The sequence below is a fragment of the Rhipicephalus microplus genome, unplaced genomic scaffold (genome assembly GCF_043290135.1).
Source record: "Rhipicephalus microplus isolate Deutch F79 unplaced genomic scaffold, USDA_Rmic scaffold_560, whole genome shotgun sequence".
In the NCBI taxonomy this organism is placed as follows: Eukaryota; Metazoa; Arthropoda; class Arachnida; order Ixodida; family Ixodidae; genus Rhipicephalus; species Rhipicephalus microplus.
Window position 1 is genome coordinate 1 of NW_027465120.1, and position 14,450 is coordinate 14,450.

The window sequence follows — 14,450 nt, forward strand, 5'->3', positions numbered from 1 at the left end:
ATTCTGTAATTCTCTACCATTCATAGTTTATAATGCTTCAAATAAAGTGTAGAGTGCAAACAACTAATTAGGAGGCACATACAAAATATGTATTACACGTGAAAAATAATAGATGTAAAAAGCCCATACTTCACCTATCCTAGTAAAGGTATACATACAATTTTTTCATTATACAATAAAATATTGAAATTTACTCTTGATAATTGCATTCGTCATTCTTTGAAAAAAATTTGGGCAAAATTTCATGCAGGTCCAAGTACAGTAAAAGCTCGTTAATTCGACACCCGTTAATTCGGAAATTCGGATAATTTGGACGGGTCTATTGGTCCCGGCCAAAGTGCATGTTATTCTATGGGACCAAACCTTCGTTATTTCGTCGGAATTCGGCTCCGCACCGCCTAATTGGGGCAAATGCTGACGGCTGCTGCTACACAAAAGTGTGATAAAGCAGCGCTGGCACCACTGGAGTGAAACTGAAACCTGAGTGGCATCGCCATCATCATCAACTAGTGGGGGCGATCGCAGCGACACTGAACGTCGGCGTCTTCTTTCTTCTCCACTCAGCGCCTCCGACGCCATTTTCCCTTGTGTTGTCGTGTCGGAACCATCTCTTCTTGCGGAGTTCTCTTTTTCTTCCATTGTGACCGTTTTTGCATGCCACCACTATCCTGCGCTACAGTGATGGCAACGCTGAAAAAGCCGCAGAACTACGTTGCGAAGAACTTGGCGACTAAAGTGGAAATTTTGGAAGCACTGAAGAACGGCGAATCGCGACAGCAGGTTATGACCAAGTACAACGTGAAGCGGAGCACGTTGGGAACGTACGTGAAAAATGAACAACAGATTCGACAAGCCTTCGAAAGCGAGAAGCTTCATGCCTCTAGAAAGCGGTCGCGAATTGCAGCTCATCCCCAGCTCGAAGAAGCTTTGCTCTGGTGGATAACTGGCTGTCGCAACGCGCATCTGCCTTTGAGCGGACCTCTCATCATGGCGCAAGGTGAGAAGTACGCTGCAATGATTAACATTGAACCGTTCAAAGCGTCAGAAGGGTGGTTTTCGAGGTTTCGAGACAGACACGAACTTGTGTTCAGGAGTGTGTGCGGCGAAAAGGCCAGTGTTGACGAAAGCGTGACCACTGAGTGGAGAAATGTGAAGCTGCCGGAGTACATCGCCGCATATGAACCATGTGACGTGATTACTGCAGAAAAAACTGCTCTATTTTTCAGAGCTCTACCCGACAAGACGGTGACTTTCAAAGGGGACGCGTGTATTGGTGGCAAGAAGTGCAAGCAAAGGATAACTGTGCTTATTGCCGCCAATATGACTGGCGCGGAGCGCTTGCCACTACTTGTCGTCGGGAAGGCGCTTAAGCCACGTTGTTTTAAGAACGTCAAATGCCTTCCTGTCGAGTACACAGCGAACAGGAAGGCATGGATGACATCGGACATTTTTCGCGGCTGGCTGCATCAGTTAGACCGGCACTTCACGTCGAAGGACCGCAAGATAATTATGATTGTTGACAACTGCAGTGCCCATAACTGTACAGTCGAACTGAAGAGCATCAAAGTAGTTTTTTTGCCGCCCAACACTACGTCTGCTCTTCAGCCGATGGACCAGGGTATCATTCACTACTAAGAAGGTAAGTCGAAGTACCGCAAGCACCTGCTAGAGCGAATGATTCTATGCTCAGAAGCTGGAAAGTTGTATCGAGTAGACTTACTCGGCGCAGTGCACATCATCGCCCACGTGTGGAAAAACACTCCGCCGCAAGTCATCGCCAACTATTTTCGGCACAGCGGTTTTGTGAGGCCCGAGCATGCAGCAGTAGCTGACGATGGCATCGAGCAGGTGTCAGCCGAGTCCACCGACGGCGACTGCCCGACTTTCGATGCTGTCCTTCCCACAGATGTGACCTTTCAGGACTACATAGCGATTGATCATGGTGTCGCCACGAGTGGTCTCGTGACCGATCAAGAGATTATTAAAGATGTCACGGGGGCCCATGAAGTCCACGATTCCGACAAAGAATCATGCGAGGAGATACCGCCGCGACCTCATCGCACCACACGGGAAGTCTCGGAGGGGCTGTTATTATTAGACGACGCTTGCCTGAACACTCCCGACAGCTTGCGTGCTGTTGGCCGTTTGGAACAGTTAAGAAAAATTGTGATGTCAGCCAGAATCTGCGCGAAAACGCAGACGACAATTACAAAATTCTTCAACAAATAAAGGTATGCTTCTGCAGCTTGATTTTAAATGTTGTTTTTCCTGTCTATTCGGTTAATTCGGACAGTTTTTCTGGTCCCGTGAAATTCGAATTAACGAGCTTTTACTGTACTAGAAGCGCCCGAAAAAGGAGGGGCACATTGGAAAATATGACAAATTTGTGTTTTGAGAAAAACGAGTTTTAAAGTTAACATTGAGTTTTATTTATGAAAGATATTATTAAATCAGATGAAATTTGCACACCAAAAAGAACAATCCTTTTTGTTGTGGCCACTGCGACTAAAATACGCTAGCACCATGAGTTTGTCCCTATCGGCGCTTTTGGCACACTCTTCACAGACATTTCCCTCGCAGACAGGACCATGAAACGCTTGCCAAACTTCCGCTTCATTTGGCAGAGCCTTGTGCCAAATGTAAGCTAGGAAGAAGTTCGACAGGACTGCGAAATCCAAACTAAGTCCAGTGTCATGCCATTTTGCAGCCATGTTTGTGCCACATACCGTCGCAAATAATGGCAATGTCATCCCTGCTAAGTTCTCTCACTGCGAGCTCTTTCGACCTCTCAAGATTGGCGCTGGTGTCATCCATTGCCGCATCACGAACTTTCTGGCTGACAGGTGTGAACGACTTTGATGCATTGGCTTTTGCAAGCCCACAACTGCCGCAAATCGGACCAGCGGCTCGTAGCCTATTCCTACAGAGCTCGCCGCACAACAGCTTTCACTTGCGAGCAATGCCTTTTTCATTCATAACGGAGATAATTACACGAGAAAAGCATTGTTCAGCTGCGCTGCTCGACATGACATGAACCCCGCAAACAGGTTTCACAGCACATACAGGCGCGCAGCGGCCAATGGCGGTCCCCGATTAGTACCATGTAATAAGCCAGTCGCGGCACTCGAAAAATGCGCAGAACAGTGATTCTTTTTATTATTTCTTGCGCTGCATCAGCGAGAGAAACTGTTGTTATGTGAAGAGTGAGGCTCGAATTTCGACTCATGCGATCAACAATGGCTAGCGGCGGCGCATTATCGGCGGCAAGGTGCTCGAAGACTGCACACTTGCCACCTTTTAACAGGCACCTTGTGCTCTTTAGATGAAGTTTTAAAGCATTTCCAGTGAAGTCTCGACCTGTATTATTTTTTTCATAACAATAGAGGTACTAACATTATCAAAATAGGCGAGAATAAAAAATCAGTAATTTTGAAAAAATGTCGCGTTTTTCGACCTGCATCTCCCCTTAACATCTTCGTTTTCCTTCTCTATCTATAAAAAGGCGCGTGCATTTCCAGCAAGCGCGTCTGTTCGATGTAACTTGCCGACTTGTCACTGGGATACTGTAAACACCTGAAGTGCATGACACAAACTGATTGTGCTGTGTTGTGCTACATTCCCTTTATCACGAGGTAAGACTTTTATCAATTTTAATGCGAACGGCAGCGCAAATCGTAGTAGTTCATTAGGGGCGCTTAAAGCAACTGTATGCCGTAGTGTACACCGATTTTTCATTTTTAGACAATGGGAAAGCTTGTGTGCAAATGAAAGGACAGCAGCATTCTTTTTATTCATCCTTATGTTATGATAGATACAATGCTTTAACCAGCTTCAAAAGCTTTTCACATTGGGCTACTAAGGTCTGAGGCGGGGAGACGGAGACGTCTATCTAATCAAAGGGAGACGCTAGTGCCAATGAGGTGCCTACATGATTTATTGAGAGGTCAATGGAAGCGAGAAAGTGCAATGCCATTTTTGACTGTTTTAGAATGTGATGACTTGTAACTTAAAAGTGGTTTTGCTGATATGGGGCAGAACATCCAAAGGTTGTATTCAAGTGAAGATATGTATTGAAGAGCCAGAAACTGTAGGCATTGATCATAAGGTACCGTATTTACTCGCATAATTCTCGCACCCCCCACATCGCCCAACAAAAATACCATTTCTTTTTTCCTCGAGTAATTATTGCACCCCCGAAAACTGCTGCGATAATGTCGTCTGCTCTTTCCAGCCACTGATGATGATAGCGCACGCCATCTGGCGCCATCTTTTAAGCATCAAGCGTACTATTCTACAGAGATTCAATCCAAGTCAAGCCGAAGTGGCCAGTGTGCGTTGCGTCGTGTTTTCTATGTTGTGTCGGTAATCTTGTCACGTTATGAGGCGATACTGAAGCTGTACAGCTGCTTTCAAGTTGCAAGTGATAGATCATGCACTAAACAATGGCAACAGGGCCGCCGGTAGGCCCTTCAGAGTCTACGAGTTTTGTGTTCGTTACTGGTGACGGCAGCTTAAAGCCACCAAGGCGCGTTGGGTCTGCCGTATGCCTAAAACTGGGATTGATGGTAAACTTTATTTCTTCAAAAGGAAACTGTGGACGATTCTGTTAAAAGCCATCAGCCCAATACTGACATCCCACTCTTACCTTTTGAGGGCTCCTCTTGAGCGACGCTGCCGCTACGCCCGCAACGACCGCAAGCTTTGCGTACAGTATTCTAATTCTCGACTATTTGCTTCCACTTTTTGTGTCTTTATTAAATCTTGTCTTGTGTTGTATCTCTGCTTTTATTGTTGAGGTAAGTTCTAATTAGTATTTCTTAAAGCTTGCTGTAAGTTGCTGGTGTGAGAATCCCGATTTGCGGCCCCTTCGTTTTCTTTTTCGCTCTTTACGTTTTCGTGGAAAGTTTTCCCCGCGTAATTCTCGCACCCCCCAACTTTGCATCAATTTTCCGGCAAAAAAAGTGCGAGGATTATGCGAGTATATACGGTAGTTTGAACGACAAGGTGACACCTAAACTATCTTGAAAACCTTCAGCATATCTAGAAGGAGCTTTCTGGTGCAAAAACTTGGAATATAAATAAGAAAAGTGTGTACATACGTAGTGGTAGTTTTGCTTACTTAAGCCATTCAAATTATGTACCAGCATCCTGTTAAACTTACTCAGGTAGTTTTCTCGGAAGCCAAAAATCTATATATCGACTATATAACTGCTGGGGCGTCACAATTTTTTTTCATGTTCCATGCTAATAATGTAACCAAATATTGCCAGCTAGGTACTGCTGCTGGCACCTCAATGTTTCTTGAACCACCTCAAAAGCTATCAACACAACCTTTGCTGCATGATCATAGAGACTGTGATTTATTTTTGTTGTGCAGGACAATGTTGGTGACGAGATATTGCATATTTCTTCACTAAAGGTATACTGTGTTAAATATGGCACATACTGATTTCCTGTAACTCGAGAAAGCATGGCACCTCGGTGCCCATCCTGATGCTTCCTTAGTCAACACTCCTGGCTGTGAATAGGGTACATCAGCGACAGTCTAGGACATTGTTTGTTAGGATACGAGAGCCAAAAGAGAGGCAAAATGGTTAACTGAATGTTCTTTCTGTGGTTATCAAGCTGTCGGTCCTTGGACATGATAGGAAACGCCAAACCAATATAATTTTGAATACTTGAAGAGATCAAATGCCCCGCAGGGGCGCCTGTTAAAGCAGGCGTTTGGTGTGTAGCGACACCACGGACCCGAGCTAACGGGGGAGTTTCTACTCCCTCCCACGCCTAGCCGTGCGTGGCTTTGCCGTGTCCGGGGAAAAGGGGATCCTGGGGGTTGAGCTGACGCTGGGTGATTGGACCTTTAAGGCCCCCTGGCAGAGGCAACACACCCCTTTGGCCCCGGCTTCACGTAGACGGCACCCCTGGGCTGACCCAACCAAGGGAAATCGGTAGTCGCCTTTTCCTATTTCTCTCTCTCTCTACATCTTAGTCTTTTGTCATCTTTAAATCAATCCTGTCTTCTTCTCTCTTTAATTTACTTCCGATTTTTCCTGGCGGCAAGGGTTAACCTTGTGTATGTGCTCTGTCTTGGGCACAATACATTTGGTTATAGCGGCTGTGTACAGCTGACGTTGACATGCCTCATATATATTTAGGACTTGTCACGTCCCCGTGTTGGGCTTCATGGTGGGCGGCTGGCATGGCTGCCGAACTCACATTTAGTTTATGGCTTTTTCTTCTCTCCCTGCATTGCATGATCGTCCTCTCCCGAAGAGAGGGCGCACCGAAGACTTTTGCAAGTATTTCAGCAAACCGAAAGAAACCTTTCCCCGCTACCATGTAATCCATTGTGAAACCGCTGAAAAGAACGCCAGAACTATTTCGCCTTTCGTTGTTTCCAAATGCCTCACCACTACACTTGGACCAGGTTACCACGCTACAAGAATGGCCAGTGGGGATCTCCTCCTCGAGGTAAAAAGTCAGAGCCAGTACGAAAACCTCTCAAAACTAGAATCGTTTGGAAACATACCTATCTCAATTACACCACACCGCTCACTCAACACTTCCCGAGGCGTTGTATCTGATCAAGACTTGCTTGACCTGACTGAAGGTGAGCTCCTCGAGGGCTGAAAGGACCAGCAGGTGACACAAGTACAAAGAATCAAAATTAGGCGTGATAAGAAGGAAATCCCAACAAAACACATAATTGTGACATTTTGCACCAGCACCCTGCCTGAACATCTCGAAACAGGATACTTGAAGTTGAATGTGAGACCTTACATTCCCAACCCGCGACGTTGCTTCAAATGCCAGCGTTTTGGTCACGGCTCTCAGAGTTGCCGCGGCCAACTCACCTGCGGAAAGTGTGCCACCACAGGACACGCTACAGACGAGTGTAAGGTGGAGGATGGGGCCCACTGCGCAAACTGCGATGGTGCCCATCCCGCATACTCCCGAACCTGTCCAACATGGAAAAAGGAAAAAGAAATTGTTACAATCAAAATCACACAAAACATTACTTTCCGAGAAGCCCGTCAACAAGTATCTGGGCTTTTCACAAACAAACCATCGTTTTCCGATGTAGTGCAACAGGGGGCAGCACTACAACGGCCTGCGGCAACTGCCCATGCCAGGCACAGTGTGCCCAGGTGGTCGCCAATGCCCCCACCCACGGCGGGAACAGCCAAGGCTGCCCTGCCACTCGTCCCCACGGCGACAACCAAGGCCGCTGCAAACTCTTGCAGCGGCCAGGGTATCCCAGCACCAAAGGAGGTTCCTTCGACCTCTAGCTCAAGAGGACCGAAGGTTTCGCCCCCCGAGGTGAAGGAGACCCGAGGGTCGGCCGATATGAAGGCCTCGTCTCACCAGGCGAGGTCCCAAGCCCAAAACATCAGCTCGCAACTGCGGGCATGCAGTGCCTCTGAGGAGGCAATGGACACCACGGCACCCCTGGTGCAGAAAGATCGGCGTAGCTCCCTGGAGCGCGCCAAACGAAATAAAAAGCCAATAACGGGGCCCGACGACGGCCCTGTTCTTTGAGTCTTAACGCTTAGCTTAAGAAGCAGACACACCCATTGTTCCTTACACACAGCACTACGTTACCTCCAATATGGCAACACAAATAATACATTGGAACGTCAGAGGACTCCTCAGAAACCTCGATGATGTTCAAGAGCTCTTTTGCAAACATTCGCCGAAAGTACTGTGTGTACAGGAAACTCATTTAAAATCTAAAAACACGAATTTTTTGCGTCGGTATGTTCTCTTCCGAAAGGACAGAGATGATGCTGCGGCATCATCCGGCGGTGTAGCCATTATTGTTAATCAAAAAGTAGCATGCACACATTTACCACTGCAAACAACACTAGAGGCAGTGGCTGTTCGAGCAGTTCTTTTCAACAAGCTCGTCACCATCTGCTCTCTGTACATACCCGCACACCACCGTCTTGGAAAACGAGAATTCGAGTCCTTAATAGACCAACTACCCGAACCTTACTGGTCCTTGGTGACCTGAATGCTCATAGCAGTCTATGGGGTGATTCTCGCTGCGACGCACGAGGTCGTCTCATTGAACAGTTCCTTTTTTCCTCCGGCGCCTGTCTGTTGAATAGGAAAGAGGCAACATATTATAACCTTGCCAACAAAACCTACTCTTCCATAGATCTCAGCATCGCATCTCCATCACTTGTACCATTACTCCAATGGAAAGTTCTAAATAATCCCTACGGAAGCGGTCATTTTCCTGTCGTTTTGAGTACAAAAACATCATACGAATATCCTGCACGAGTTCCCAAATGGCTTATACACAAAGCCGACTGGGAACAGTTTCATAACAAAGCTCACTTATCTTGGACTGACATATGTACGCTAAGCATAGATGAAGCTGTGCAGTACTTCACAGCTCTCCTTATTAACACAGCAGCCAAATGCATCCCACAAACATCTGGACAGCCCGGCAAGCGACACGTCCCATGGTGGAACACAGAGTGTCGTAATGCGCGAAAGGAACAGAACAGGGCATGGAGGTTGCTGCGCAACTCGCCGACAGCGGAAAACCTTGAGAGCTTTAAGAAAATAAAGTCTCAAGGCAGGAGAACGCGTCGGCAGGCCAGAAGAGAAAGCTGGCAGAAGTTTTTGTCAGGGATCACTTCATACACACAGGAGGCTAAAGTCTGGAACATGGTCGGTAGGATAGCAGGAAAACAAGTACACACACTTCCACTCGTAAACACTCAGGGTGATACCTTGGAAGATCAGGCAAACTTCCTCGGTGCACACTTTGAACGGGTATCCAGCTCGTCCCACTATACTGACACTTTCCAAAAATACAGAACAAGAATAGAAAAGCAGAAACTAGAACATAAATCCACTAGATACGAGTCATATAACCAAGCTTTCAGTCTAGCTGAGCTCCGAACATCTCTAAACTCCTGCAGTACTTCTGCCCCAGGTTCTGACCGTGTGGTGTATGAAATGTTAAAAAACCTACCAGCCGAAACACGAAAAACCTTACTTTGTTTATACAATGCTATCTGGTTTTCTGGCACTATCCCTACCTCCTGGAAAGAGACTATTATTATTCCCATTTTGAAAGAGGGCAAGGACCCTTCTTTAGCTTCAAGTTATAGGCCTATTGCACTTACAAGCTGCTTGTGCAAAGTATTCGAAAAAATGATAAACTGCCGACTTCTACATATTCTTGAAACAAACAATTTGCTCGACCCATTTCAGTGCGGGTTTCGAGAAAGTAGATCCACCACAGACCACCTCGTTCGTATCGAGGCACAGATAAGAGACGCCTTCGTCCATAAACAATATTTTCTCTTTGTGTTCCTCGATATCGAAAAGGCGTATGATACAACATGGCGTTTCGGAATTCTAAGAGACCTGTCCCACCTTGGTGTGCGCGGAAGAATGTTTCATATAATCGAAAGTTACCTGTCAAACCGGACATTCCGTGTCCGTCTAGGCAGTGTGCTCTCCCAAACATTTGTCCAGGAAACAGGCGTGCCACAAGGTGGCGTGCTTAGTTGCACACTTTTTATTATCAAAATGAATTCTTTGCACTTGTCCATTCCCCGCAATATGTTCTATTGTACATATGTCGATGACGTTCAGCTTGGCTTCAAGTCATGCAACTTAGCCATGTGTGAGCGGCAGGTTCGGATGGGTTTAAATAAGGTCTCCAAATGGGCATACGAAAACGGATTTCGACTTAACCCACAGAAAACCACGTGTGTCTTGTTCTCTCGAAAGAGAGGCATGCACTCGGAACCTGACATTTGGCTGAACGGGCAACGTCTGTCCGTCAAAGCCGAGCATAAATTCTTAAGCTTAATCTTGGACAACAAGTTCACCTTCGTACCGCACATCAAGTATTTAAAAACAAAATGTTTAAAAGCCATGAATGTTATGAAAGTGTTGTCACGTACTACGTGGGGTAGTGATAGGCAATGCCTCATGAACCTCTATAGAAGCCTTATTCGTACCCGCTTAGATTATGGGGCCGTTGTCTATCAGTCTGCCACTCAAAGTGATTGATTGATTGATATGTGGGGTTCAACGTCCCAAAACCACTATATGATTATGAGAGACGCCGTAGTGGAGGGCTCCGGAAATTTAGACCATGCCACTCAAAGTGCCTTGAAGATGCTTGACCCCGTGCACCATTTGGGCATCCGCCTTTCTACGGGTGCTTTTCGCACCAGCCCCGTAGAAAGCCTTTATGTTGAGTCAAATGAGTGGTCGCTTCATCTGCAGAGAACTTACATGTCTTTTGTTTATTTCCTTAAGGTGAAAGCAGACAAGAAGCACCCCTCATACTCTACAATTAATGATTTGTCGAGCTCAACTCTGTTTCAAAACAGGCCTTCGATGAGGCAGCCCTTCTCAATTCGCCTGAAGTGTCTAGCTGAAGAAACTGAAGTGTCACTTGAACACAGTTTAATGGCTCCTGTAGCATACCCGCCACCGTGGCAGTGGCAGACTATAGACTGCGATGTGTCCTTCTTAGAGGTTACAAAACATGCACCTATTGCCCATATCCGAACATACTTTCTGGAACTCAACACAAATACACATGTCCTGAGTTCTTCACAGATGCCTCCAAGACTAACTCCTCTGTGTCCTACGCTACGGTCGGCCCATCCTTTTCGGATGCTGGCCCTCTACATCCACGCACAAGTATCTTCACAGCGGAAGCTTACGCGATACTGGTGGCAGCTAAACACATCAAACAATTACAAATACAAAAAGCAGTAATTTATACAGACTCCCTCAGTGTGGTAAAGGCTCTGCACAGTCTTAAAAAACAAAAAAACCCAGTCCTTGTCTCACTTTACTCCATTTTGTGCACACTCTACACGCACAAACAACATGTTGTAGTGTGCTGGGTGCCAGGGCACCGTGAGATCCAAGGCAACGTGAGGGCGGATCAGCTCGCTGCATCCGTCCATGAGAGCACCGCCATTACATCCATATCAATCCCGGACCTTGATCTTAAGCCGTCTCTCAAACTAAACCTCAGGGACTACTGGCAGAGCAAGTGGGATACACACTCACAAAACAAACTACACGTTATCAAGCCACACCTTGGCCAATGGCCACCAGTATCAAAATCACGTCTAACAGAGATAACACTAACAAGACTCAGGATAGGGCACACATACACGACACACACACATCTTTTATCCGGTGGTGATCCACCATTGTGTGATAAATGTGGTGAGGCTTTAACAGTTCTTCACGTTTTAATCCAATGTAAACAGCTAGACATTCTAAGAAGACAACACTTCCCATTACCCTACCGACAACATATACCTTTACACCCTGCAATGTTTGTCGGTAGGGAACCACTTTTCACCCATAAATCATTGTTAGCTTTTTTAAGGGATGTTAATTTTTACCATGTATTATACCCAGGCATTGCGTAGAGTGACCTCTCAAGAGAGGTCGCTGCTGCTGTGATTACATTTAAAAGCACATGTCTCGCAGCCCTTGGACACAAGGGCACTGATGAGGCAAGTGTGCTAGTGCCAAATATTTTTGCATGTTTTTATTATCAAAACCTTTGTCACCCTTTTAATATGCATATCACGCCACTGTCATGTCTTTATTACTTATGTTTTTACCCGCATTATCGCGAGGAATTTTAAGGCCCCTATACAGCCACGCAACATATCATTGTCCACATCTCTATACTCATTGAAAAGGCGCTCTTTGGCCATCAATAGGCCCTTGCGCCATAAAACACCACACATCATCATCATGAAGAGATCAAATGCTCAAACTGGTGACTGCATCGCCTGTGCACATTGAAAAGCAGGGACTAAATGCACTCTTGCCTCCCGTCTACATATGACTGTTCAAAAAATTTATGCATATTTGAAACTCACCAAGGTACTTGTCCTGTTATAAGCGTTTTGCATTTTGTGCTGTGTCATTGGGAATGACGCACTTTGGGTGGGCCTATGTGCTTTGAAAACAGGCTGTACAACGAAGAAGCATGTTTTCATTTGAGAATTCTTACGTTTTTGCACCTTGTGTGAGTAGACTAATTTACACTGTGGGCTTCTCCTAATCATGTTAGTGATGGAGAATCTGTTGCTGGGCCTGTTGGTACATACTTAAAACAAAAAACAGCTTAAGGACGGGTACACAAGATGAGAAGACGCACGCTGGAAGCAGTATTTGTCTGTCGTGCTCTCTTCTTGAATATGGCTCCCAAAGCTGGTTTTTCCGTTTCTTCAAGTGTGAAAGTGCTGCTTAAAGAATATGCACAAGCTGGTTTGTTATTGCTTTTATGCTTTCATAAGCTCACATATTTATTTTTCATTGCGTTTGGCGGGTGCTTTAATAGTGACAGGTTCCTCTTTGAATTCACCTTATCGAAGAGGTTGCTTGACCTTCTATCAAGCATGGCAGCTTCGTTTTTTTCCCTGCGTGACTCTTCGTGTTGTTTTTTCCTAAGGGCCACCACCCAACACTCGGAGCACCTGCAAAGTTTACGAACTACCGCTTTGATGTCGACGAGTTCCTTCGGATTCTTCGCATTACCATGGACTATGTCAAGAAGTTGCAGGCCGTTTCTGTTGAGCTGGGCACCAGCGGGTCACAGTTCTTGACAGGTCATCAGGAATTGTAATACACGGAGATGAGACCTCTTGTCTCTCTATTTGCACCCTATGCCTTCCTTCATGATGAACCCCTACCAACTAGCTCAACTTTCGATCTTTTTGTTCTCAGGTATCACCTGCAATAATGTATTTTGTTTCGATCACCTTGCCATCTATTGCACCAAGCTGAAAATATCAAAACTACATAAAGATTAGAAGAGTGTACTAATGGAGTGGTGATATCAGAATGGCAAGTCAATTTCGTAGAAATGCATGGGTTTAAGAAAAATTAATGATAGGCGAAAAATTTTGATGCAGCTTAGAGTGCAACACTGTATGCTGTTGGACTTAACGTGAGAGCTCTAGGAAGTGTTGACCAATGATTCGCCTGTCCTTCGAGGACAGGACGCTGGTGTATGCGGGCAAATGCACGCTGCCCTTCCAAATGTGTATCGAGCTACAAAATAAAACAAGGTACCAGACAAGGTCTTGTGTCTTAAATTATATGTCAATTGTATTTGACCTTGTTTCCCCAGAGGCCTTTGGCTATGTATTGTGGCCTTTGGCTAGAAGTAAAAAATAAAGAAAACAAAGGTAGGACGACATGCACACAAGGCACTCTTCAGAATTCAACTGCCCCGTAGAATCAATTTGCACCTGCTACTGAGCTAACAAACAAGTCATCATCACAAAATGAGCCCAACAAAAGCAGCACAAATTCCGTGAAGAAGGTCAATTATAGCATTTATTCAACTGACTGTCCCACTCTTGAAAATAATTTTAATTGTAGTTAAAAATTGCACTCAATTACAAAGGTAAGTTCAAAAAAGCATTTCGATTATATCAAACCATGAAAACATGCGCAGTTATGAACAAAAGCACATACTTTATTAACGTTACACAGCCCCGATTCTAAGTGACCTGCTTCTAGCCTGATACATTAGAAAGCTGCAAGGAGATAATGGGCCGTTTGGCAGCGTGAGGACGCTCAGGTATGCCGATGATTTTCTGGTGTTCTTCTGGGCGACCCCTGAAAAGGCTTTTGAGAAGATCAACAAGATTTTTGCCCACTTATCGACGTCCTTTCTTGGTTTCCCAAAGAAGCACCCCGCTGACGGCCAAATGCGTTTTCTTGGCCTCAAGTTGTACAACAGTGCTGTGCCCAGGTGCTGGAAGCATACCCTCGTTTAGACAAGGGCCTTCTTCCATGCACTATTCCGAACTCGTCAAACGGGCCACTGCGTTGTCTGCAATGAAAAATGCTATAATTAGGTCCTGCTCCCATCAAGTTGCAATAAGCTTCTCGCATCAAGTCCTGCGATTGATGACAACAGGCGTTCCTGAACAGTTACCTGTTTTAGCGGAAGTCATCCTATCTAAGCTGTGGCGATTTTCAACCTCACTCTAACTACATAACCAAATAGGGAAATTAGCAGTAATACTCTTCGATACGGGGTGTCTCACCACATCAACAAAGCTGCCGCACGGGCCAGTGTCGAGGCCGTTTATTCAGCACTCATGAAACTCTGTTCGCTGTGCAGGACTGTTAAGAACCAGAAACTAAGCCCTCCATGTCAGGAGCGCACAAAGAAACATGACCTGTTTTGTACCGTGTAACCTGGGTTTCATCTAAGAGTTTCCCACATGCGACGGCATTAGACAGACTAGTCGCTGTGTGAGCAGTAGCTTGCGTCAGGCACATAGCCAGGATTCTTTTTCGAGGGAGGGGCAAAGCCTAATTGTTCAAAAGAAAGGCTTTTTATGGCAAATAGAAAGAAAGTTGCCTTGGAATATAAAAGGTCCTTGACTATCGGAAGAAAATGAGAGCAAAGTGGA

At 45.6% G+C, this 14,450-nt stretch overlaps 1 long non-coding RNA gene across 1 annotated transcript; it reads left to right on the top strand.

Moving 5' to 3' along the window:
- Positions 1 to 3,529: 3,529 nt before the first annotated feature.
- LOC142795138 (uncharacterized) lies at positions 3,530 to 13,099 on the top strand. Its single transcript, XR_012892792.1, has 2 exons — positions 3,530 to 3,632; positions 12,470 to 13,099. It is a non-coding gene; the product is annotated as an uncharacterized LOC142795138 (long non-coding RNA).
- Positions 13,100 to 14,450: the final 1,351 nt, after the last annotated feature.